Source organism: Protomyctophum bolini, assembly GCF_963924005.1.
Source record: "Protomyctophum bolini genome assembly, chromosome: 19".
In the NCBI taxonomy this organism is placed as follows: Eukaryota; Metazoa; Chordata; class Actinopteri; order Myctophiformes; family Myctophidae; genus Protomyctophum; species Protomyctophum bolini.
This window is the reverse complement of record NC_137880.1, coordinates 7,581,385-7,608,019: the sequence shown is the minus strand read 5'-3', so window position 1 is coordinate 7,608,019 and position 26,635 is coordinate 7,581,385. Positions and strand designations below refer to the sequence as shown.

The 26,635-nt window shown below is 40.0% G+C and overlaps 1 long non-coding RNA gene across 2 annotated transcripts; it reads right to left on the bottom strand.

The window, feature by feature from the left end:
* Positions 1 to 910: 910 nt before the first annotated feature.
* On the bottom strand, positions 911 to 4,443 carry LOC308333962. Of its 2 annotated transcripts, XR_013965844.1 has the most exons (7): positions 4,255 to 4,443; positions 3,749 to 4,024; positions 3,473 to 3,583; positions 3,052 to 3,261; positions 2,779 to 2,832; positions 1,032 to 1,047; positions 911 to 927 (listed from the first exon to the last, which is right to left on the bottom strand). It is a non-coding gene; the product is annotated as an uncharacterized lncRNA (long non-coding RNA). The 2 variants fall into 2 exon arrangements; XR_013965845.1 differs by lacking the exons at positions 911 to 927; positions 1,032 to 1,047 and having other exon boundaries at positions 2,767 to 2,832.
* Positions 4,444 to 26,635: the final 22,192 nt, after the last annotated feature.

Genomic DNA, 26,635 nt, shown 5'->3' with positions numbered 1-26,635 from the left:
CGGGACACTGTCATAAAACATGCAGTATATTATAAAGCATTAGTCTGTGTTTCCCTAAATGTGGAATGTGAACAAGTTCTCGTACAGTTTTTATCATTCATTAAGTTCTCATCACATCACAAGTATACCTCTGCTCACTGGAGTGGAAATTCACTCAACCAAAATAGCAGATCTACAAGCTCACAGCGCGTCACTTTGTGCCACACTATGGCCTTATAAATCTGCTATTTTTGTCAAATCGTGAACACTTGTGCAAATCACAGGCACAAAACACATTTCTAACAAATCCAATTAACCTGAACCTGTATTGACTCTCCTAACATGAATGCTCCACAATAACACCAAATGATTATGTGTTTTAAAAAGTGCATACTGTACCATTTGCATATACACCATCAGGTGTTATCTGAGACTCAAGGACTCTGAAATTGAAATATAAATATGTATCAGTGATGAAGAATAAACCAAGATGTAAGCCACTGCTGTCATGTTGGTGAATATAACAGAGATCAATATACTGTACCATACCTGACATAAGCTGGATCTGTGAATTAAAAACAATATGTTATAACATCAATAGTTGAACCAAATGAAAACATAATCTGGATCATTTCATACTTTGACTCTTAAAAAAATTGCAGATCTACACAGTCATAGTGCGTCACATTGTGCCATAATATGAGCTTGTAGATCTGCTATTTTTGTAAAATCGTGAACATTTTGTGCAAATCACATTTCTAACAAATCTAGAATTAATCTAGCACCTGAAAATGTAATGACTCTCTCCTAACACGAATCTTCCACAATAACACCAAATGAAACCAGATTTAAATCATTGAATTGGATGTTTAAAAAAAGAAAAAAAAAGTGTATACTGTACCATTTTCATAATCATCATCAGGTTGGTTTATCTGAGACTCAAGGACTCTGTAATTAAAATATAAATATGTATCAGTGACGAAGAATAAACCAAGATGTAATCCACTGCTGTCATGTTGGTGAATATAACAGAGATAAATACTGTACCATACCTGACATGAGCTGGATCTGTGAATTAAAAACAATACGTTATAACGTCAATAGTTGAAATTAAATGAAAACATTCAGCTATAAATGTTTAGTCAGTGTCTTCCACATGTTAACCCAATCTGGGTCATTTCATACCAGATCTACAAGCTAATAGCGCGTCACTCAGTGCTATGAGCTTGCAGACCTGCTATTTTTGAGAAAGAAAACACACACATTTCCAGTGGTGGAAAATAACGAAGTACAATTACTTCGTTACTGTACTTAAGTACAAGTTTGGAGAATTTGTACTTTTATTGACTACTTTTCTTTTGCTGTATTTTTACTTTTACTTCGTTACATTTACAAGGAAAAAATCGTACTTTTAATGCGCTATATTTAAAATCGGACACCTCGTTACTCGCTACAAATTAAATAATAAAATCTTATATTTGTCTTACTGGAGGAATGCGCAGTTGAGAATTGAACAGGGCTGCTCCACTCTCAGATAATAGGGGGCGGAGTTGTGTTCTGCTGCCTGGCCTGCTTTGAAGACGGCAAGACGCACACACTGTGTTGTTTTGTCACACGCATTCAACATGGATGCATTAAACATGCCTTAATATTTAGCGGAAAACCAACCAATAAGTCCCTATCCGACACAAATTAACTAATCTTTCTCAGCCGTCACTGGAGCGCGCATCTAGCTACTGCATGATGATCATGCACGCTGACAGACAGCAGACACTGTCCCAACTCCTAACACAAACACTGAGGGAACTTGTTGTTGTACACACATAATGTGCCACGAAAAATAGCTTCCAATAGCTTAGTTGGTTATTATCGCTTCGAGGAGGTACGTGTCCATAATATCGCCACGAACGGCCAACAAAAGACATCTCTCTTCCACAGTGAAGCCTAATTTATTCTTCGCCGTACAAAGTGTTCCGTGCTGAAAATAGCTGATATACAAGCTCACAACTCGTCGCGTCCGGACACGTTGTGAGCTTGTAGATCAGCCAACCCCAGCATGCGGAGATGCAGGCTCTGAGAACGTTCAGAAACTTTTGCCTTCACAATAAAAGCATGCAAAAGCCCATATAGAGAAGGAAAAATAATTCGGTGGCATTTCACATTGCAAAAGAGCAATTTTTGTAAAATGTAAAAAATATATAAAAATTAAAGCAAAAAAAGAACGAAAAAGAACTGGAATGATGAACTATGAACGGAACTAGTTCATTTAAAAAATGTTGAACTGTGAACTGAACTATAGTTCCTAAAAAAAAGAACTTTCCCAACACGATGTATGCTGTTGGGGGTTCTGTATTTTCAGTATTTTTTGGAATAAAGCCACTTTTGACAGGATGACAATTTTGGAAATTCATTTCTTTGTATTCATTTTGAAAATAATTTTGTATTTTGTACTTTGTACTTGTACTTTGTAATTTTTACTTTTATACTTAAGTACATTTTACGCCGGGTAAATTTTTGTACTTAAGTACATTTTATTTGAGGTACTTTTATACTTTTACTTAAGTAACTTTCTTAATGGGCACTTTGTACTTTTACTTAAGTAATTTTCAAGTAGAGAATCAGTATTTTACTTAAGTAAAATATTTTTGTACTTTTTCCACCACTGCACATTTCTAACAAATCAAATGAATCTGAACCTGACAATTAATCGACTCCCCTCACATGAATGTTCAAGAATGACACCAAATGGAACCAGATTTAAATCATTTGATTGGATGATTAAATAACTGTATACTGTACCATTTTCATAGTCATCATCAGGCTGGTTTATCACCCCATAGACGCTTGTGTCGCCTAAAAGTAAATTACATGCATTAATGTGGTGCTAAATTTAATTATTTCAGTGATGGTTCCTATTTAGTTAATGCTAATGAGGAAAAACAAACACAACTGGACTTCCAAAAAGGACTTTAAATGAAGATGTATTTCATTTTGAGTTAGACATTAATTGATTCAAAGTAGAAGCAGTTGTCACAAGTGTCCTTAATGAACGTGATTGGTTGAAAGACTGACCGTGCTGCAGTGGGCAGTACGTATCATCAGCAGACACCTGGTCTGTAGCTGGGCTCTGATTGGTTCCCTGAGACCGGGCGTGTCTGCAATTAAAAGACCAATATGTATCAGCAGTAATGAAGTATAAAAGAAGATGTAATATATTACTGCGGTCATGTTCATGAGTAGACAGAGTAATACTTAGTAGTACTCACCTGACACCACATGGATCTGTAAATGAAAAACAACACCTTACAACACAAGTATTTAAACCGTCTAATTATCATGTCATCTCAATCATTGCAATCTAGATACAATCCTTCTAATGCAATCTATAGGTAATACATGGAGTGCAATCAAGTGTTCCATGTATTCTAGGTGTAATCCATGTAAATATGTTATCATGTAATGTAATGTAATCATGTGAGTTAGTAGTTGTCACCTGTGTATCTCCACAGCAGCACCACCACCAGGATGGTCAGTAGTATCACAAGCAGAGCTCCTCCAACCAGACCTACTACATACAGAGGACTCTGTTCCTTTGATCCAGACCCTGAAACCACAATGACGTTTTAAAGAACGAAGCAAAAAAGAACATATATATACAGTATATATGTATATAATATATTTAATTACAAAAACAAAAACCTGTTGTATAAAAGGGACAGCATATATGCGTAATATATATTATATATAAGTACAGCATATTTGAACTCACCAGAGACAGTGATATAAACTGCGGTGCTGTACTGTGTGTAGTATGGTGGGTCTCCTCTCCCTCCTCGACACCAGTATGTTCCACTCTCTGAGACACTGGAGGGCCTGAATGTGTATGTTGTCTGTGTTGTCGCCGTAGTCACTGGTTTAGAGTCTTTGTTGTCTCTGTACCAGTAAATGTTCCAGGAAGCTGGACTCTCAACTTCACAGGTGAGAGTCACACTGTTTGATGTCAGTACACTGTTTCTGTCTGATGTCAGTGTAGGCTTTGGTTGAGCTGTTTTGACAGAAAAATGAATTTGAACTGTGAAAAAATTGAGGGTCTGTATTCCTCTCAACTGACAAAAACATGGGAAATTTCCCACATCCTTGGTACATCTCTTTATGTCTACACAGTATAGTATGGTACATCTCTTTATGTCTACACAGTATAGTACAGAACCATAATTATACCATTATCATAATATAAACCCAATGTCAGTGTGATGAGTAAATTATATGACTCACCTGACACCACCAAGGTGACTTTATCACTTTTTTTCACAACCTGGTCATTCCCTGTACGACGGCCGGTACACTGGTATTTACCAGTGTAACTTGTGCTCTGTAGCGTTGTTTTATATACATAAGGATTCTGGATTATGTATATTTTAAAGGGAGCACCATCTTTGTCTATTATATAAGACCAGTGCTGCTCTCCTTCATTCATGTCACATGTGAACGTAACAGTCTCTCCAGTGAATGCTGGGTTGGGCTGCACGCTCAGAACAGCTTGAGGTGTATCTACACAAACAAGTTACAACACACAAGCAGAATCAAACCAAATGGTAACAAACGTGATTTAATACATCATACAAAACTGACATAAATATACTGTATGTAATAATTGAGAGGTTGAAGTGTGTGACAGGTGTAAATATGATCTTTACTGAGTAGAAGATGATAAGTTAATCTTCACCTTGACTGAGTCCACAGGAGAGGAAGATGCTCACCACTGGAGAGAAAGAGAGAGAGAAAAAAACATTTGATATCAAGCAATATCAAGCTAAGCATGAACTGCATTAATTATTCCTAATTAACATAATACCAACACCAGGCCTGACCCGATCTGGCCGGGCCTAAAATGTATGCTAATAAAAAAATATATATGAGGGATGAGGGAATACAAATAATAGTTATGTTCTGTTTATTTTTTTGCATTTATCTACGTGGTGATAAGATGGTGCTAACAGGCGTTTCACTTTTACTCTGCAGAGTTCTCAGATTCTGACCAAACCCGACCAGGTTCGGGCCTAAAATCTATGCTAATCAGTTAGGACCGGGCCTTTATTATTTTCAGGCCCGTGGAGAACTCTAAAATAGACAGCTAGTTGGCTCAAGTTCAATGAGAACAAATACATAATGACTTGGAAGGGTATTTTACTTTAAAACACTTCTGTGGTCATTTTAACATCATCTACTCTCGTTGTTATGTGCACCCCAGACAGTATTTAAGTTGCTTGATTTAATCAAATATAGCTACATTTATTTGATATCCATTTCATCCATATCTTGTCAATGGAATTGCGTTTATCTATAGAGGGCTATTTCCTCTACTTTCACTTCTTCTAACCCACAAATGCAAAATGTTTCACTTTAAGTCATGCAAAGTCATGTGTACGTGTGTGTTGACAGTGTTTTGAAGAAAATGTTGAAAGAGTTTAAGAATGTAAATTTCATTTATGTAAATTTATTTTATAGTATTATTTTAGTTTATGATGGTCTCTCTGTACTGTATACTGTAGTTGCATCATCACCGCGGTACTTCAGCCTATTGTCAATTAAAAATATTGCTGAAATGTATATACAGCGAGGTGAAAACGATAAATAAAAAACATTGCCATAGTTTAAACTTTAAAGTGGCACTATATGTAACTTTTTTAATCAATACAATGTCATTTTGTTCAATCTGTATTAAAGGGGTCCTTGAGGGAGTTCCAGGGGGCTAAATGATAGATCGTTCGGAACCACATGTGGACCCTTGTTGGTCTGTAACTTTTAAAGTGTAGAAATGGTATACTGTGGCAGGGGGCGGGATCAAGGTGTCTGTGGAGTGGGGTGACAGGGCTGGCTTTGCCAGCTCACAGGCACACACAGGTGCAGCAGATTGTGTCAATTAAATGAAGGACAGCTGCCGCGTATATAAGGAAGCTAATGTGCTTGTGTTCTCTGTGGCAGTGAGAGGCTGCAGGTCCAGAGCAGACAGAGAGAGCGCACACAATACTCCACATTCCTGCCTGCTAGAATTGGATGTTTAATGTCACACGGTGACTGCTTAGTTGACATTATAGGATTCACATTGAGCACACTATAGTTGTGACTTGATACATTTTAGTTTTGGCCCCTGTTAATGACGGAGACATGCAGTGTTTGATGACCAATTCCCTGGTTTAAGAGGAATAAACAGGAATAAATGCCTGTGTCGTGTCCTTCCGTGCCCTGGGTTGTGACCCGCTTGGTCACAGGTACCAATTTGGTATCCATTTGTACAATAAGTTAAATTAACATTGATTTTACAAAAAATTATACATTGGGGTCCCAGAAAATGCCGTTAAATGGGGGGTCCGTAGCCTAAATAATGCATGTCAAACTGGGGGTCCTTGAAATTGAAATGGTTGAGAATCACTGCTAGAGCGGTAAAAAGCTTCTCTTAGTGGGGTCCCTGGCATGTCTTTTAAAATGGTGGGTGGCCCGCAGATATAAGTCTCGATTATGGAGTCCTTGACATGAAAACGGTTTTAGAACCACTGCCTAAGGTGCGATTCACACTCCTATTTTAGAGCCGAATAAAAGTCGGTTCGGCTCTGTATTTGAGGTTCGGGGGTGGGGCGCGGGTACCGTCCTAAAGTCGGCTCTTCGGTGCTACTGAAAATTTCTGACGAGCCGAGAAATCATTTCGGCACTACAGCGGTAAAATAGGAGTATGAATCGGCCCTTAAAGGACACTTCTTCTAACACACAAATCATGCAGCTTCCTCCAGTATACTGACAGCGGCAGCAACGCACAACTCATACAGTCCTGGGTAACACCCCTTCATAGCAATACTGTGTTGAAAGGGTTTTGAAGTTGATGTTGTAAATCCTTTCATAAAGTGTGACAATACCAAGCATATACAATCAGAGGCTGCACATTAACAGCATGATTTTTTTGGAGATACATGTTTGACGATGGTGTCTCTGTATACTGTATATATAGTTGCATCATAACGGCTGTACATTTGCCTGTTGTTCAGGTTTTTATACTGCATGATTATATGATTTTTAGTCAATTAAAATTGCGAGGTGAAAATATCCCGATACCATTTTTTTCCGACCGAGTACGAGTACAAGTACTTAATTCTTAGTACTCGCCGATACAGAGTACCGATACAATTAGGTACTTTTTATTTTTGTTCAAGTAACCACATATTTCACCCCCTTTTTCTCATAGATGCAGATGGACCTCCGATCTACACTTGTCAGTTGAACTTGTCATTTATGCTTGCAGAGAGACTTGCTCCCGTTGCATTCGTTCAGCCCCTATAGTGTCAATTGGATGTTTTGGTAGGCTACTCGGGTCAGTGTACCGAGTATACGAGTACTTGCTGTGGGGTGGTATATCGGCCCGAGTACCGCGGTACCAGTGTTGGTATCGGAAACAACTCTAGAAAATATCTGTCAAGATCCTAAATTAAAAAAAACTTTTGTAAACTTTTTAATTCAATTTATTTTTTGTCAGATCTGTATGGTAGAGTATAGGCTATGTTAATATTAATACAATATAACTTATATAATTGAGGTGATTGCGATTTTGTCTCCCTGCTCTTCTATTGAGACATTAGGTCGTGTCAAAGGTCACGTCTCACCTAGACACACTATCTGACATGCATTTTGACCCGGCAGGCTCTGTTATCTCAATGGTAGGCCTACAAATTTAAGAAAAAATCAGCACTTACTGTACACATACTGCACTTATAGTAATAGTGGTGATATAACGGACCTACTATAAATAATTATACTCACAGAGGAGAACGCAGGCCACGGTGTGTAGTTTCATCTTCTCTTGAACGGCTCCGAAAAACCTTCTACTTCCTGTTCATAGTGAACTAATAGAGAGAGAGAGAGAGAGAGAGAGAGAGAGAGAGAGAGAGAGAGAGAGAGAGAGACACAGAGAGACAGAGAGGCGCAGTGGGGGGGGGGGGGGGGGGTTGGTGGAGTTCACATCATGCCATGAGCTCTTTAGTAAACTGCTCTTCCTCTTTTTCGGGAGAGAGGCTGAGAAAAATAAGTTTTATATATAATATTTGTTTTCTTATTAGAAGTAGAAGTCAACACCTATAGCATAACATGACACATTCCAGAGATAATGTATATAACTGACTATGTTGGACCCTCTCGAAAACGAGATGAAACATTTCAAGGGGGTATCCTTTCAATAAAGGTCATGTCATTTTGAACATGACCTTATAGACCTTTATGAAGTCTGTTCTGGATGATGGCCTATAGCTTGACTGTCTTGACAGACTGGATGCAGGGGGAAGTGAATGGCAACCACTTATACCCATCTCACATCTTGAGCAAGCTTCGTGAGCACACTTTTATTATTAGCCAAGTATCTCAATTATCTATACCAGTGGTTCTCAAAGTGTCGTCCGGGGGACCCCCCAGGGGTCCTTGAAGGGTTTGTGGCGGCGCAACTCTGTTGCTGCGGCTCGTGCACTAGCACATCGAAATTTCGTTTTTCTGCTGTTCACAGTTGTAAAAATGACAAATAAACCTATCTATCTATCTATCTATCTATCTATCTATCTATCTATCTATCTATCTATCTATCTATCTATCTATCTATCTATCTATCTATCACTTGAACCCTACATCGACTATTTGAAAACTGAGGGAACATAGGCCTGAGGGAACATAGGGCTGAGGGAACTTGGGTACGGTCCCCTTTTCAGAGGTGAAGGAGGAATTTGGTCTATCTTCCACAAAGTCCAAAGGTATCCACACCCCCATTTCCATCAAAGGGTCATCTGTTGACATAGTTGATAACTTTAAATTCCTGGGCATACACATCACAGACACATTCACATGGTCACTCAACACCGAGTACATCCTCAAGAAGGCGCAGCAGCGACTGTACTTTCTGAGGCGCCTTAAAAAATTCGGCTTAAGTAGCCTACAAAAAGGACTAGTGAACTTTTATCGCTGTATAATTGAAAGTGTCTTAACTGGCTGTATCACAGTGTGGTACGGTAACACGACCGCGCAGGACTGCAATAGGTTGCAGAGGACCGTTAAAACAGCAGCTAAAATCATCGGCAGCACAGAATTACAGAAATCTCCACAACATCTACACCACTCGCTGTATGAAAAAAGCCCACAACATCATGGAAGACACCAGCCACCCCGCAAATACCCTGTTCTAACCACTCCCTTCCAAAAAAACGCTACCAGAGCATCAAATCTCGCACCACCCGTCTCAGTAACAGTTTCTACCCCCAGGCAGTCAGGCTGCTGAACAGCTGACCTTGAACTGTTTTGCACTGTTTTGTCACTTCACTTTTTTTGTCTTTTTCTTGCACTATAGATGTTTGTTTATGTCCTGTGTATGTAAGACTGAGAGTGCTCTGAGCAAAAATAATTTTCATTGTATCTATACACATGACAAATAAACCTGAATCTGAACCAAACTTCTTACAGTACTTACAATTAAGACACTTTTTACAATCTCGTCAAAATTCACTTCAAAGATTTATAAAACCCTTAATGGTAGAGTGACGTCATCCTTCCAGCCTATCTTCACTTACTCCTAGAATCCTAGAACATAATTACAAGTTTATTTTCAAGACATACTTAACCCCTGTTTGTCTAAACAAAATGTCCAGGGAGAACTCTCCCCTATACTGTATGTAACAGATGTAAACTACATTTGGGTACCTACCCGCATATGTTCCGGTTTTGTCCAAAAATCAAACCATTTTGGCAAATAATTCATGATCAAATGGAAAAAATCCTTAGAGTAAAATATAAAAAAAAAGCTCCTCTGTTATACCTCTTGGGGGCAGACCCAAATGTACATTTGAGCTCAGCTCATATTATAGGAAATGATTTGATCTATTTAGATTCCTGGGCAAAGAAATGTATCTTAATTTTGTGGAAGAAAGATGAAATACCCTCAGAACATATGTGGATAGGGGTGAAAAATGAGTTACAAAATCGTGGGATAAAAAATATATATAAAAAAAAAAGAAATAACATATGTGGATGGCCCAAATAACGTCACTATTACCACTGGAGAGACTTAACCCATTCTGAACGGGAACCCGTTTTGGTGTTAGCATCATGTTATGCTTTAGCTATTGAAAAACAGCAGATCTACAAGCTCATAGCGCGCCACCGAGTGGCGCGCTACGAGCTTGTAGGTCTGCTATTTTTGAAAAATCAAAGAACGACTGACTTTAAAAAAAATCTGATCTCAGGTCAGAATGGGTTAATCAGACCAGTGTGTGTCCAGTGGAAACCTCGTATGAATCTGATCTCAGGTCAGAATGGGTTAAGTATGAAACACAAAATAAGGCAGATGTATTCGTAGAGGTATAATATGGACCGCCTTTTTGGATCACATCGAAGAGTGCATTTGATTCCGTGTAGGACGGAGCCCACCTTAACGTGCACACATGCATCAGACAACCCATGTACCACTTGGAAATTATTATGTTTTCTTTTCTCTTTTATTTATTTTTTTCTTTGTTTCTTCATTGTTGTTTCTATGTAAAGTAACTGTCTTGTGTGTAAGTCTGCTGTGTTGTCCTTGTGTCTATGTAAAGGAAACCCTCAAAATAAATGATATACAAATAATAATAATAATAATATGGTACAAACACGCTTCTCCTCTGCTCTGTGTTCCTCCTCCAAATGGAACGTGAATAATATAGCGTATTCACTCTCTCTATTTCCTTCTGCACCTATAACACCACGCCTATACTTCTCCTAATCTATACCTCACACACCTGTGTTGAACTTTGCCCTCACCTTTCCTGTAAGTCAGCCGAATACTTGCAGTCATGCCATCTGCATAAGATAGACGATGCAGCCGTCTATGGAGATCGTCAGACCAAGAAGAAGCATTATACCGGATTCACTATATAGGAAAGACCAAGCATCAGACATGGGAACCTTTAAGATGGTTTATTGAATAAACGCGTATAGTATATGGTCATTTACAGTACGTTGCATGCGAAGCATGGTCATCTATAAGGTCATCGCCACATGCAAGCGTGTGGCTTAGATGGCATGGGGCGGGGGATATCACCATGTGTACAATGATGCCATTTCATTCTGTGTTGTTTTAGTCAAGTCACTTTTAAACTTCTTCCCTTCCCTCTGCAGGTTATCAATTCACAAAATGCTGTTGACATGATATCTCTTCTGATTGATTGATTGATTGATTGATTGATTGATTGACAGTTTGCAGAAAAGAGCACAAGAAAGTACAGTTCAATGCATGGTCTGCAAAGAGGATTTATAATATTATAAGCCAAGAAAGCACTATATGGCTTGTTTCCATCGGGTTCCTTCATATTCAATTCATCTGAGCTCCAGTTAATATAGACCACAATAAATGCTTTAATATGACTCAAATAATTAACACTTAATTTAACTGTATATGCTGAATGACTCATGCACAAACACACACTTCTATATATCCATTAATCTCCTTGTCCACTTTCCTCTCTTGTCTCCAAATTGAAGCTGAGCTGTTTAGACCTCCCACGGGATAGAAGCAGCACCATCTACTGGCCACGGAACAGAACTACACCCTCTAGACACAGAACTGACACTGGTTCAGTCACACACCTGACAGAAGAGAAAACACACAAGACACTTCATGAAGCTGCCAGTTAAACTACTGGTGGTGGTTGGTTGACTATGAGGAAACCATGGGGAGATGTTACAGGGACTGCCCTTACGTCAGACCTCCTGTTAGGCCGGATGTTTTTCAGTACAAGTGGTGGTATTAGGCCTCGGCCGAGCGAGGCGGAAGAGTATCTGCTCTCTGCGTGCTGGTTGTGGTGGGTCGGTCTATAGGCTAAAATGTCAGGGCCGTATCTTTACCCAGTCCGGCCCTGGAACCAACACATGCACAAACCGGACACACGTGTACATATTTTTTGTGTCATTGTAGCCGGTTTGAGCTCTGCGTTGTGTTTTAGATGTAGGACAAGGGGACTCGATCGGGATCACTCTTTAGCCTTTGGCATATTTATTTCTGTATGAAATAAAGAGTCACACACAAAATGCAGCAGGCATTTACATCACTCACATTACACCTCTGCAACACACCAACTCTCTCCAAGCTGGCTTCAAGCAAGAGAGAGCAAGCCAACAATGACTTACAAAATACATAATCTGTTACAAAACATTCACATTACATCACAAATACATTTGAAATGAATACACCACTGGCTAAACAGTATTTTATATAAAAGTAAATAAAACAAAACACTCAGTACAAACATACAATAAATCATGGGACTCTGGGAGCAACGAAAACATGTATGTATGAAATAAAGAGACACACAAAATGCAGCAGGCATTTAGCACAGCACACCTCTGCAGCACACCAGCTGTAATGAAGGACAATTGACAATCAAGCATACTGCAGTCTCTGCTGTGTGTGTGTGTGTGTGTGTGTGTGTGTGTGTGTGTGTGTGTGTGTGTGTGTGTGTGTGTGTGTGTGTGTGTGTGTGTGTGTGTGTGTGTGTTAGAGACAGTGCTGCTAAACAAACTACCAAAATGTCACTAAATAGTTGGTCAAAACACTTAAACCTTTGCAAAACAAACACATAGTAACATAAAGACTTGAATTATGACAATATGTCACTGTTTGCATTGGTTAAATACACTTAAAACAACTTTGGAACAAAAATCTACTAAGAGCAGAGAACTAACCCACGGGAGACATACTTTGGTTAGACATACCATTGGTTAGCATTGGTCCGACTGGATTAAGGTTTGGTGAGGGGTGTATTAAAGCGACCGGCGAGGCCTATATCTCACAGCCCTTCCCCGCTCCCTTTCCAGACCTAGTGGCGATGACGTGATGTTACTCCATAGACATTACACGCTTTTTCTGAAGTTAAACTTTATTCTATTTGTTTTAGCGGTCTTAACATCTTGTTTTCTTCATAATAATATTGGTGTTTTACATTTTAACATTTGGAAACGGCCTTAAATGGTGCAGAGAAAGCAGGTAGGGATGTAGCTCTGGTCCAGGAGTAAGGCTATGGACCAGAGCTACATCCCTACCTGCTTTCTCTGCACCATTTACGGCCGTTTCCAAATGTTACAATGTAAAAGACCAATATTATCATGAAGAAAACAAGATGTTATAGGACCGCTAAACCAAATAGAATAAAGTTTATGCGTTGTTTATGGCTTCTGAATGTAGGTCTTTTAGCATGTAAAGTCTATGGAGTGACGTCACGTCAACAGGAGTGAGGACTTTAAAATAAAATAACACATAATGCTCCCAAAACTATCTATTGCGCAAAACATTACAAAATAAAAGTGTCAATAAATAACATGGCATGTGTGAGGGGTCTTTGGTGGAATGCATTCAATTCACTTGTATATCTTATATTACCTGCTACATCATTTTGACTAAAACCTGTCAGCTCCTTATCTGTCATTGAACTTTTATTTAAAATCGTTGGTGTTGGTGTTCTTAAAACTGGACAGTTGTGTGTTGTGTAACTTTATAGAGAGATCATGACATGATAACAGGGAAATTGCATAAGCGTGTCTGCTCTGACTTGTACAGTACATAAGTTTTCCACAATATCAATTGCGCTTTCAAAGCCAGTATGAAATAGGAAGTGCGGTAGGTTACGTCATTTCTAAAGGCAACGGCCTGAACTCTTAAAGTCACAGAACATTGGATCACAATACAATATAATGCCTGGGCAAGCTTGGAAGCACTATTAACCACGATACCTGTGCGCGCGCGTGTGTGTGTGTGTGTGTGTGTGTGTGTGTGTGTGTGTGCATACAGTGTGAGCTGTCAAAATAACAGTGCTGTCATCGTTTAGGGTATAGTGAAGATAGGAACTCAGTGCGTTGTGAAGAGGTCAAAAACCTGCAGGAAGAATTGAAGTCATAAAGGTACAGATGGCTGTAGCGAGGCATTCTGAAAACATTGAGGTCCAGGATGGAGACCAAGACGATCCAAACTACGAGAATGAAACCACCGTCACTGCAAGAAGAACTAATGTAGAAATGTCTGAAGAAGGACTTTATGAGAGTCTTGATCTGGACAAGATAGGCGATGACGTCTATGGAGATCTGTCTGGTAAGAGATATTACTAAGACTAACCATCACCAATACAAACACGTTTAAACCTTTTAAACCATAGGTTCAAAGATTTTAACTGGTCTCCCTCCCTCCTTCTCCCACAGTATGTATATGTTTGTGTGTGTGCATGTACGTGCGTGTGCATGTGTGTGTGTGTGTGTGTGTGTGTGTGTGTGTGTTGTGTGTGTGTGTGTGTGTGTGTGTGTGTGTGTGTGTGTGTGTGTGTGTGTGTGTGTGTGTGTGTGTGTGTGTGTGTGTGTGTGTGTGTGTGTGTGTGCAAGAGAGAGAGAGAGAGAGAGAGAGAGAGAGCGATAAACTGTAGCAAAGCCCTGAATGCCTAGATAAAATAGCATTTACGCTCCCATTACATCTTACCGTATGTCTATTTGTGAGTTCTCTGACTGAATTAACTAAGTACATCATTTACAAAAAATCATGATAAGTGCTGATGTATATATACCATACAGAGGAGAAATGTGCACACGGCAAACGAACTGGAGTTCCATGGTGTTTATTCAAACGGAGTACAGCATACACAGCAACAGCAATAGACTCACGCCAGCCATGCAGAGTGCATGGCTAACGTCTCCCACAAGGCTCGCGCCTCGACTGACTAAAGTGATAGCCTTGTAGGCCACCTTTTAAACATTCTTCATTGGTCAAGGGGGTCGACATGGTGCATATCTATTAGTAGCAAAGTCCTTTGATCAACTCAGGTCAACCGACCCTTTTGTCATACACCGGAATTAGGCTCCTAGCTACTCCTGAGGAGACCGACACCCCTCTGTAGCAGCTGTTCACCAAAAGGTCTACTGTATGTAAATTTACACAATTGACACAAAGGCATTGCAACACTGTATAATTATGGGATCCTAATATTCTTCAGTGCCATTTTCATTAAACCAATCAAGGACTCTGAGAGTAATAATCAAGATAGTTACCATTTATTAACTTGTCAATAGTTCAAGCCTCTCATCCTTGAAAGATGTCTACATATATTTATGCTTTTCCAGTCTTGACAAAGAATGTGAGACAGAGGAGAGTTGAGGCCGAGGACAGTTATAGAAGTGATTTTCAAAAGTCATTTCAAAGTACTTTGGTCCGGTTGGGTTTAGCTAACAGCATTTACTCTGATCTTGTTTTTGTCTTAACAGGGAGAAGGCCTTTCAGAGTTGTTGTGGGTGTTGCTGTGTGTCTGGGGATTCTGTGTCTTATAATGGGTGTGATCATAGCCCAGGGTGTGCACTGTGAGTATATACGGTATTCACTAAACTACCACATTACTCACTCAGGGAGTTTGTTGCCTGACATTTTTGTAAATGCGACAAGTATTAAGGCCACCCACAGTATTAACCCAGAACTTGTAAAAAAATTTGTTTTTCTTTTTCATTTAAGTTTATTTTTGTGTGTGTGTAATTGGGACTGGGCGCACGAGTGACTGTTTCATGTAATCAATTCCCAACATATGATGAATAAAGTAGGCCTAGTGTTGACAATTTAATGCACGTAAATAATAACAACAACATTGAGTTTTTTCTTCTTCTCAAATAAAAATGTCCACGCAGATGCTTGACCTCATCATGAACAGTAGCAATAACTGTCTGTATCATCCATTTCTGTCCTTGCAGATCGTTCACCCTGCAGTAACAGCATGACCAACGACACCCTGGTGCATCATTATAACACCCTACAGTCCAGCTACGATACCCTGACCCTGAATTATACCCAGATAAATATCCTCAATGACAAACTGAACCAGGAGAAGGACCTGCTTCAAAGTGAAGTGAACCAGCTGAAGACAGCAGGTGAGAATAGATACAGAATAAATTAAAATGGTATAAATAAAATAAATACATAAATGTAGTGGAGTCAAAACTTATTACAATATTTGCAACAACAACAGACTACAGCAAACTGAACCAGGAGAAGAACCGGATAGAGTCTGACAACACCAACCTGAACCGGGAGAAGGACCTGCTTCAACGTGAAGTAAACCAGCTGAAGACACAGACAGCAGGTGAGAGAAGATACAAAATAAATTAAAATGGTATAAATAAAATAAATACATAAATGTAGTGGAGTCAAAACTAACTACAATATTTGCAACAACAACAGACTACAGCAAACTGAACCAGGAGAAGAACCGGCTAGAGTCTGACAACACCAAACTGAACCGGGAGAAGGACCTGCTTCAACGTGAAGTAAACCAGCTGAAGACACAGACAGCAGGTGAGAGAAGATACAAAATAAATTAAAATGGTATAAATAAAATAAATACATAAATGTAGTGGAGTCAAAACTAACTACAATATTTGCAACAACAACAGACTACAGCAAACTGAACCAGGAGAAGAACCGGCTAGAGTCTGACAACACCAAACTGAACCGGGAGAAGGACCTGCTTCAACGTGAAGTAAACCAGCTGAAGACACAGACAGCAGGTGAGAGAAGATACAAAATAAATTAAAATGGTATAAATAAAATAAATACATAAATGTAGTGGAGTCAAAACTAACTACAATATTTGCAACAACAACAGACTACAGCAAACTGAACCAGGAGAAGAACCGGCTAGAGTCTGACAACACCAAACTGAACCGGGAGAAGGACCTGCTTCAACGTGAAGTAAACCAGCTGAAGACACAGACAGCAGGTGAGAGAAGATACAAAATAAATTAAAATGGTATGAATAAAAGAATAGTAGTGGAGTCAAAACTAACTACAATATTTGCCTCTGAGATGTAGTGAAGTGTAGAAGTATAAAGTAGGCCCATCACAAACTTGAAATACTTATCTGAAGTAAACAAATACCAGGAATGTTTACTTGAGTAAATGTAGGGAGTAGAAAACACCATTGATAAAGTAGATGAATAGTTCTACCCTCCACTCCACTACATCTCTGAATACTATTATTATTATTATGTGTTATGTGTGTTATGATAGATTTTCAGTACATTGAAAATGTACTGAAGTAAATCTCCTGTTTGATGTTTGTAGACATGCCGTGCCCCTGTGGATGGACGAAGTTTGGATACAGCTGTTACTACAGAACTCCTGGAGTGAAATCATGGCAGGGAGGTAGAGACGAGTGTCAGAGTCTAGGAGCTGATCTGGTGGTCATTAACAGCAGAGAAGAACAGGTTTGTGTGTGTGTGTGTGTGTGTGTGTGTGTGTGTGTGTGTGTGTGTGTGTGTGTGTGTGTGTGTGTGTGTGTGTGTGTGTGTGTGTGTGTGTGTGTGTGTGTGTGAGTGTGTGTGTGTGTGTGTGTGTGTGTGTGTGTGTGCGTCGATCATTATAGTGAAGTGTAATTAATGATGATTCAATCATGTACAAATAATCAGGTATTCATCAGAGGGTTGGGGACCGGGGCGCCTTATCATTCATGGATTGGTCTGAACAGGACTCAGGGCAGCTGGACGTGGGTGGATGGAACACCACTGACAACAGAGTGAGACATTTGACATGTTTTCATTGTAATCAAAGTCTATCAGAGTCACTTAATTTGAGTGACTGAGTGGACGTGGTTAAATAAATACATTGTTTATTGTGCAGGTACTGGTACGGTGCGTCATTATATCCTGTGGCTGATGAAGACAGCAACTGTGCAGTCTACAATCACAGGACTGACGGAGCATGGGCTAATTTTGGATGTTCAGGTTTAAGGAAATCAATCTGTGAGACTAAGTGATGTTTGTTTACACTTCATTGATGAAACTGCAGTTCAGTGTTCTGCTGCTACAGTAGTAGTGAAAATGATAAAAACTAAAAAAAAATATATATATATCTTTAAGTACTACATGTTGTACCTATAACCACTTTAACACAAACCAACAACTACAGTATGATGCTTTAGCATGTTATTCATTTGGCTTTCACACCTTGACCCTATTCTGGGGACGAACATTCTGCGAAAATAGCAGATCTACAAGCCCACAGCGTGTCACAACACGATGCATTGTGAGCTTGTAGATCAGCTATTTTCACAGTGAAGATAGTGCAGAAGTTCTCAAAGTGTGGTGCGGGGGCCCCTATAGGAGTCATTGGTGCGGTTCCAGTGGGTCGCCAGATATATATTTTTTTAAAGAATTGTAGTTAGGCTATTTTTTTGTACATTTTAGAAAAATCTACACATTTATAATTTAGACTTTTACAAAAACGTCTCGGGGGTCTCTGACATAAAGACCTTTAGATGGGGGTCAAATACATATCAATTACATACATGTGGGGGTCCTTGACATGGTAATGTTAGAGCCCTGGGCGACCAAGAATAGAGCCCGGAGGGCAGGATCAGGTAGGATGAAAAACGTTTTTTTAAATATGTTAAAATAGATTATCTACAAATGGTAAAAGATTATTTATATAGCGCCTTCATCCAAGGCACTTTACAGAGATTGTGCATTACATTCACACATCGATGCCGGGGCCATGCAAGGCACCAACCTGCTCATCGGGAGCAATTAGGGGTTCAGAGTCTTGCTCAAGGACACTTTGGACACTAACTCTGGGGGAGCCCGTGTTCGAACTGGGAACCTCGCGGTTTCCATCCGGTCAACCCCTGAGCCAGTACTGCCCCTACAAGCTCACAACGCATCGCGATGCGACTATTACTGTACACCCACTGTTCATTAGCCTGACCCTGTATTTCAGTGGCTGAAACTAAAAAGGCCCCTGCACATACATACAGAGGCACATTTGATGAACAACAGTCAAAGTGATCAGCAGGGCTCAGAGCATTAACGCTCCACAAGGGCTCATTCAAGTCAATCAGAAAGACCTCATGGGATTGTTTTGCCCAAGCTCCCGATAGTCTCTAGAATGACCTCTGATCATGGAAGGCTAAAGCCCAGTCCACTTAGCAAATTGAACTAGTCACAACCCAAATTGTGCCTATACCTGCTACGGGTCAATTCAGAGTCAGACCACTGCAACTTGTTACAACTGCATGTGTCGGACATGTGACGAACTGGGCTTTAGACCTCTGTGCCTTCCTTCTGTTTAGCCTTGCAGTGGCCAGACACTGGTCTGGCCAAAAAGCCAGGCGTCCCCTTCATTAAATGAAAAGAGTATATGTTTGCGGTCATATCATTTTATTTGCTAAAAGAAAAAATCCAATAAGTTCTTATGGTGAAGCTAAATTATGTCATTCTATTTAGCTATATATGCCATTTGTTTTAGCTTGTTCGCTCATATCATGTATTTTTGATCTTCTTATATTCGTATTGTTAGTCTTTAACCACATGAACCTTGCATTGTTATTCATTATTATTATTCTAGTCATAATAGGTGAACATTCTGAGAAAATAGTCTTCAGAAATAGCAAATCTACAAGTTCACAACGCGTCACAAGGTACTTCTAGAGCTGCTATTTTTGATGAAGCTGATTTTGGTCTAGCCGCTGTAGAGAAAGTAGTAGTGCAATATTATGTAGCTGTATTTTAACCCTGTTTTTTTATGAAAGCTTTTAATAAAACTTTACTTGACGAGAGCATTATTCAACTCTTTATTTAACAATTCTACTGATTAAACTAGAGTTGGTGAAAGTGGTGACACAAAGAAATGAGACAAAATTGGAACTGCAAAAGCTGTCACGCTCTCCTGATTGGTTGAAAAATGGCAACTCACCCGAACATGTATTATCTGTTTATTTAAGAGGTGGAGGGACGGGGAGACTTTTACTGAAGAAAAGCTCTAAACTGTATAGTGAAAAACTGTATAGTTAGTGACTAAGTGATGATTGGCCTACTATCAGAGATATAGATAAAGCCCTGGTGATTTTTGGCTTATTAACCTGTTAAAAAGCCTAAGAGATTCTAGCATGTTCACACACTAAGTGTGACGTGCATGTGTTCGCCATGTTTTAATACCAGATGAGATTTCACACCCCCATATGTCTCTGAGGAAACACTGAGGATTGAGGAAGCTCGCTTCCTTCGACTTCTGTACGTTATTTAAAGTGGTATACATGCATTTGTGAGTGACTTAATTTGATATTTTTGGGTCCTTTTTTGTTTGCACCGAACACCAGAAGAACACTTTATGTTAAATGACAGAAAAGGGAAGATGTTTTTCGAGTGCAGGGCACAGAGCAACTGTGCTTCACAAAGATATAAATGAGAAATTGTAATATTTAGGCGGGTTGATTGTGTATAGGCAGGGGCGGGGGGGAATGGTGTTTCTCCCCACAAAGCCAATTGACTGACTTGTATGTAAACCAGAATTCATTAGCCCCTGCTTTAAATAGCCAGCAGCCCCAATTTTCTAAATTAACTCAAACAGTGCTCATACATTTAAGCATGGCCGTGTCTATTATGTATACATTATGTCTGGTATTAAAAGGCTGAACTGGGAGGTATAACCAGTATAGGATTTTTCAAGAACTCCATTTGAGGCATTAAGGCCGACTCAGGTTCAGACACTGTCATCATGTGCATATTGCATAAGTATGCCCTCAGTTTTCTTTTTAGACAAAATATCTATTATGAAATGTTTTACAGCATATTGTTGTTCTCCCCATGTTATATTCAGTTCAGGACAGTGTTCTGTAGCACATTTGGCTGATTTAAAAACCTATTAAAGGAACGTGTTCACATTATTTTTTAGCGTGATGACAGTGAGACATGAGAGTGAAGTGAAGCAAGTGCTCGCCATCCTCAAACCTTCTCGCTGTGGCATGTTTTTAAGCGAGAGGGGAACCCAGATGATGTAAGAATGGACTTCACGTCTCTCACACCCAGGCCCACAGCACGTCTCTGTAACAATGACAACCTGCTGCTATGTGTCAGGAGGAGGAAACACAACAAACTGGCCTTATTTAGACATGAAAAAGGTCCGTTTCTCCTATGGAGGTGCTCGAACACTGCTTGGCTCCTCCTCCTCTGATGGGGGAGTCACCCAACTCTGCCAGTTCACGTAGCCCCAGTGATACCGCCTCATCCGCCTCGCTGTAACTTTTTACACAGTACTCCCACGTCACAGACCCATGGTTTATAGTATAATCATGTAATAATGATAATTATAATAATGGATTTTACATTATAGTCAATACAAGAGAGGAATATACAGTCACTCTCATCCAGGGTGCCCAAAAGGTACCACAAAGGCTGTACAGGTATAGATCACAGGAGATCCCTAAAGAATATTTAATTTAATCATATAAAAAACTATTTTTGGAATATGCCACTTGAGTTACTGTAGGTGACTTGATTGATTGACAAAAGGGGCCTGTAAGCTCAAACTCACAATGCAATATTTTGTTTTCAACAGTGTTGCTGTGCACAAATGTCTGTAGCATTACAAATTTTTCCCCCCTCTATTTCCCATTCCAAGTGCATTTGCCCCCTCAGGCACATATTTAAACTATTTTCACCTTTTCAGCAATGGTGGGTAGATCTTGTTGAGCTGATCATTTTAGTTGTTGTAAGATGTCGTAAGATGTTGTAAGATTTACACCATGCCAGACTTGAGAGAGAGTGATGGAGAGAGAGGACAGAGAGGACACACACACACACACACACACACACACACACACACACACACACACACACACACACACACACACACACACACACACACACACACACACACACACAGAGAGGGGGGGGGGGGGGGGGGGGGGGCTGGGCCTAGTTGCTAATCCTCCAATAATCACAAGCTTTGACTAGTTGATCAGATCAAAGTTCACCTCGTAGTATAGTGGTAGCGTATTTGACTCAATTCCCCAGACAAAATAACATTTTTTTGAGAGTGGCAGAACTTCTGGAAGTACGTGGACCTCTATGCCTACTAGAAATATCACATAAAATACGATACACATACACAGAATATCTTATATCCCCACCCACAATTTGGGACACATTTGTGTAAATTAAAATGATATCATAGCATCATAGTATATGCATATAAATTTGAGATATTATTATTATTGTAATACGATGTCTATGTTCCATCCAGGGACAGTATGCAGGTGCTGAGTGGACCCTGGGCTGACCTGGCTCTGCTCTACAGACAGATAGACAGTCAGTCAGTCAGTCAGACAGACAGACAGCTCTCTACCTGTCTCTCTGTTAGTCCTGCTGCTGTTTCTGTCTGTCTGCCTCCTGCTGGTACAGCTGACTGTCTACCTCACATGGAAACTCAGAGAGGGTGAGACTCATGATCACATCTTAATGTCTGGATGCTGTCAATGTGTTCACAAGAGACACGTGTAGATTAGGCCTACTGTACAGGCTTTTACCTCCCACTGGGGCTGCAGTGCACACTACAATACATGTACTGTATGTGTTCTGTATTCAGAGAAGCTTTGGGCAACTTTACATTTAAACGTATAACATTGTTCCACACCACAGTTACCAGACACTTATAGAGCCACCCAAACTTCTAGCGTTGGTAAAGGTGAAAACATTGTTTCCATTTCATTCTGTGTTGTTTTAGTCAAGTCACTTTTAAACCACATCCTCTCTCAAAGCTGGCCTTCCCTTCCCTCTGCAGGCTTTCATTTCACAAAATGCTGTTGACAGGATATCTCTTCTGATTGATTGATTGATTGATTGATTCCTAATTAACAGTTTGCAGAAAAGAGCACAAGAAAGTACAGTTCAATACAAGGTCTGCTAAGAGGATTTATAATAATATAAGCCAATAAAGCACTATGGCTTGTTTCCGTCTGGGTCATTCATATTCAATTAATCTGAACATCGATCTGAACATATACACCACAATAAATACTTTAATATGACTCAAAGTAATTAACATTTAATTGAACGTTATATGCTGCATGACTCATGCACAAACAAACACACACCTCTATATCTCCATTAATCTCCTCGTCCTCTTTCCTCTCTTGTCTCCAAGTTGAAGCTGAGCTGTCAGACCTCCCACGGGATAGAAGCAGCACCATCTACTGGCCACGGAACAGAACTACACCCTCTAGACACAGAACTGACACTGGTTCAGTCACACACCTGACAGAAGAGAAAACACACAAGACACTTCATGAAGCTGCCAGTTAAACTACTGGTGGTGGTTGGTTGACTATGAGGAAACCATGGGGAGATGTTACAGGGACTGCCCTTAAGTCAGACCTCCTGTTAGGCCGGATGTTTTTCAGTACAAGTGGTGGCATTAGGCCTCGGCCGAGCGAGGCGGAAGAGTATCTGCTCTCTGCGTGCTAGTTGTGGTGGGTCGGTCTATACTAGGCTAAAATGTCAGGGCCGTATGTTTTACCCAGTCCGGCCCTGGAACCAACACATGCACAAACCGGACACACGTGTACATATTTTTTGTGTCATTGTAGCCGGTTTGAGCTCTGCGTTGTGTTTAGATGTAGGACAAGCTAGGGGACTCGATCGGGATCACTCTTTAGCCTTTGCCATATTTACAACACACCAACTCTCTCCAAGCTGGCTTCAAGCAAGAGAGAGCAAGCCAACAATGACTTACAAAATACATAATCTGTCACAAAACATTCACATTAGGCCTACATCACAAATACATTTGAAATTAATACAACACTGGCTAAACAGTATTTTATATAAAAGTAAATAAAACAAAACACTTAGTACAAACATACAATAAATCATGTGACTCTGGGAGCAAAGAAAAACATATGTTGTATGTTGTATGTATGAATTATAGAGACACACAAAATGCAGCAGGCATTTAGCACAGCACACCTCTGCAACACACCAGCTGTAATGAAGGACAATTGACAATCAAGCATGCTGCAGTCTCTGCTGTGTGTGTGTGCGTGTGTTAGAGACAGTGCTGCTAAACAAACTACCAAAATGTCACTAAATAGTTGGTCAAAACACTTAAACCTTTGCAAAACAAACACATAGTAATATAAAGACTTGAATTATGACAATATTTGTTTGCATTGGTTAAATACACTTAAAACAAATTTGGAGCAAAAATCTACTAAGAGCAGAGAACTAACCCACGGGAGACGTACTTTGGTTAGACCTGGTTAGCATTGGTCCGACTGGATTAAGGTTTGGTGAGGGGTGTATTAAGCCGACCGGATAGGCCTATATCTCACAGCCCTTCCCCGCCCCCTTTCCAGACCATTCAGAAGCCATAAACAACGCTTTTTCTTGAAGGTAAACTTTATTCTATTTGTTTTAGCGGTCTTAACATGTTGTTTTCGTCTTAATAATTTTGGTCTTTTACATTTTTACATTTGGAAACGGCCTTAAATGGTGCAGAGAAAGCAGGTAGGGATGTAGCTCTGGTCCATAGCCTTACTCCTGGACCAGAGCTACATCCCTACCTGCTTTCTCTGCACCATTTAATGCCGTTTCCAAATGTTAAAATGTAAAAGAAAATGTTTCTTGTTTATCCAACAAGTCCTCTATTACACCCCCATTGGTATCCCTTTGCCCACTACCCCATAAGGGGTTGTGGGCATTACAATCACCTGCCCTATATTACTGGGCTCCTTACTTTCTCCATTACCTCATCTCGATCTGACAGTATCAAGCGCTTACAGGGGTTATAGAAGTTAATCACAGTCACACTTTCTATTTCTATTCCCACCCCCAATGCTGTTGTTTTCACCCTCGGTATCATTTCAACTACTTGTACTACCACCCGTTTTGTTTTTGACTGTCCCAGACCTCCACAGGTACACAAATTACCTCAGGTTCATTCTCAAGCCTATCAACAAACTTTTTCAGGTGTAACTGTAAACACAAACATTGATGACAACGAATGACCAGTTTTGAGTGTTTGTGCAAACACTAACATTGAATGCCATTGACAATGCATGGCCAGTTTTGAGTGTTTGTGCAAACGTTGAAGACAAAAGTGACACAAATTGTGATTGGCCGGAATGAAATGGTGTATGATGATATAATACACCCATACTTCACACGGGTGTGATTTCTTAATTGAAAATAACTTGTCTTTTAGTGTTGTAATGACTGCTGGGTTCAACTGTGAAACAGTTCTGTGATTCACTCCAAACATGCAGGGCATAAGTGCGTAATAAGAGTGCTTCTCAAATGTTTTAATTTTAAAATGATACCTGGAGGATACAGGAAATATATAATGGGAGAATAAGTGTAAACACAGTGTCATGATACGTGCATTAACATTTGTCACTGACTTACACAAAAATGGAATAGAATGAGAATTTAAAACAACTATGCATACAAATATACAGTGAGGGCTATATTATACGCTACACTAATACTTAGTGGCACAGTATCACAATTAGCATTTCCGTGTGCAGTTGATTTGGCCACATTTAGTGCTCTAACTGGCCGTACGAAAACCCTTTTCTGTTCTAAAGACAAACAACAATGACCACAGTTTATGTTTAATAAAGAGCTGGAGAGACATGGAGTCAAACACCATAGCAATGATATAGAGCTATGCTGTACTTAACACTTATTTTAACCAAAGAATATCACTTTCCCTACTACCTCTTTCTCTCATGAGGCTAGTGCACCTGGCCACCGGGCAGCAGATGGCGCCTTTTCACCTTAAATGTAAAAGTCTGAGGAGACTCCATGTAGACATCTTTAGTCTTTACATCTAAGAGAGCTAATACATGTTGTTGTTGATAACGGGTCGAGATAATTGTCCGTATTAGCGATAACCTGCGCCTGTATGCGACCCTAGCCCAGAGTAAGCCTTTATGACCACGGTCATTAAATAGCCTATACTAAATGCCAATCACGTCTAGCCTACAGTACATACATATACCATCTCAGAACTGGGCTGTATACATTTAGGTGCAGTACTATTTGTTTTTATATTTGGTAACCTAGGATAGGACATAGCAAAAGAGCACAACTTTGTGACCGTCGGTATAGAGCTCTCCCATTTGGACCATAAGGTCATGGGTTCGATCCCGGGCACCGCCAACTCAGCGTATATGAGTAGCACGCCGTGGGTGCGGCAAGCCGCGCGGCACGTTCGGGGAGCTGATGGCCGGTGTGGCGCTCCAGTCCACCTCAGCAGTCCATCAGCCAGAGCCAGGGGTCTGTCTATAGCCGCAGCGCATTGTATATATAGTCTCTCAAGCCAGACTGTTGACTCATGTCGAAAGGAGAAGAGGGTGCACTGTTTCTCCTTTATTTGCAAATGGGTTCTCAGATTTCCGCCATATATAAGGCCTACATGTGTGGCGGCTATACCAATGGCAGAGACGTAGCCATATTCTTTGCCTATATTCCTATATAGGCTTTTGTCAATATCAGCCAGTCGGTATCATCCGAGAACGGTGGGAGTACAATGCACTGTTACTCATACCAGAGTACTAAGTGGAAATCTTTTTGTATCACCAAGACACAGCCTATATGCCACGTCTGGGTTTCCGAGGCTAATATGCCAGGGGTCGGCAACCTTTTTGACATGAAGTGCCGTGTTTTTATTTTCTTGATAGTCAGTGTGCCATGTCATCACTATACTGGTATGTTGAATTATGACACCACATAAAAATAAAAACAATTCCAGCTGATTGTCCATAAATATAACAACATTTCTTTCTTCTTCTGGACTATTTTCTGTCAC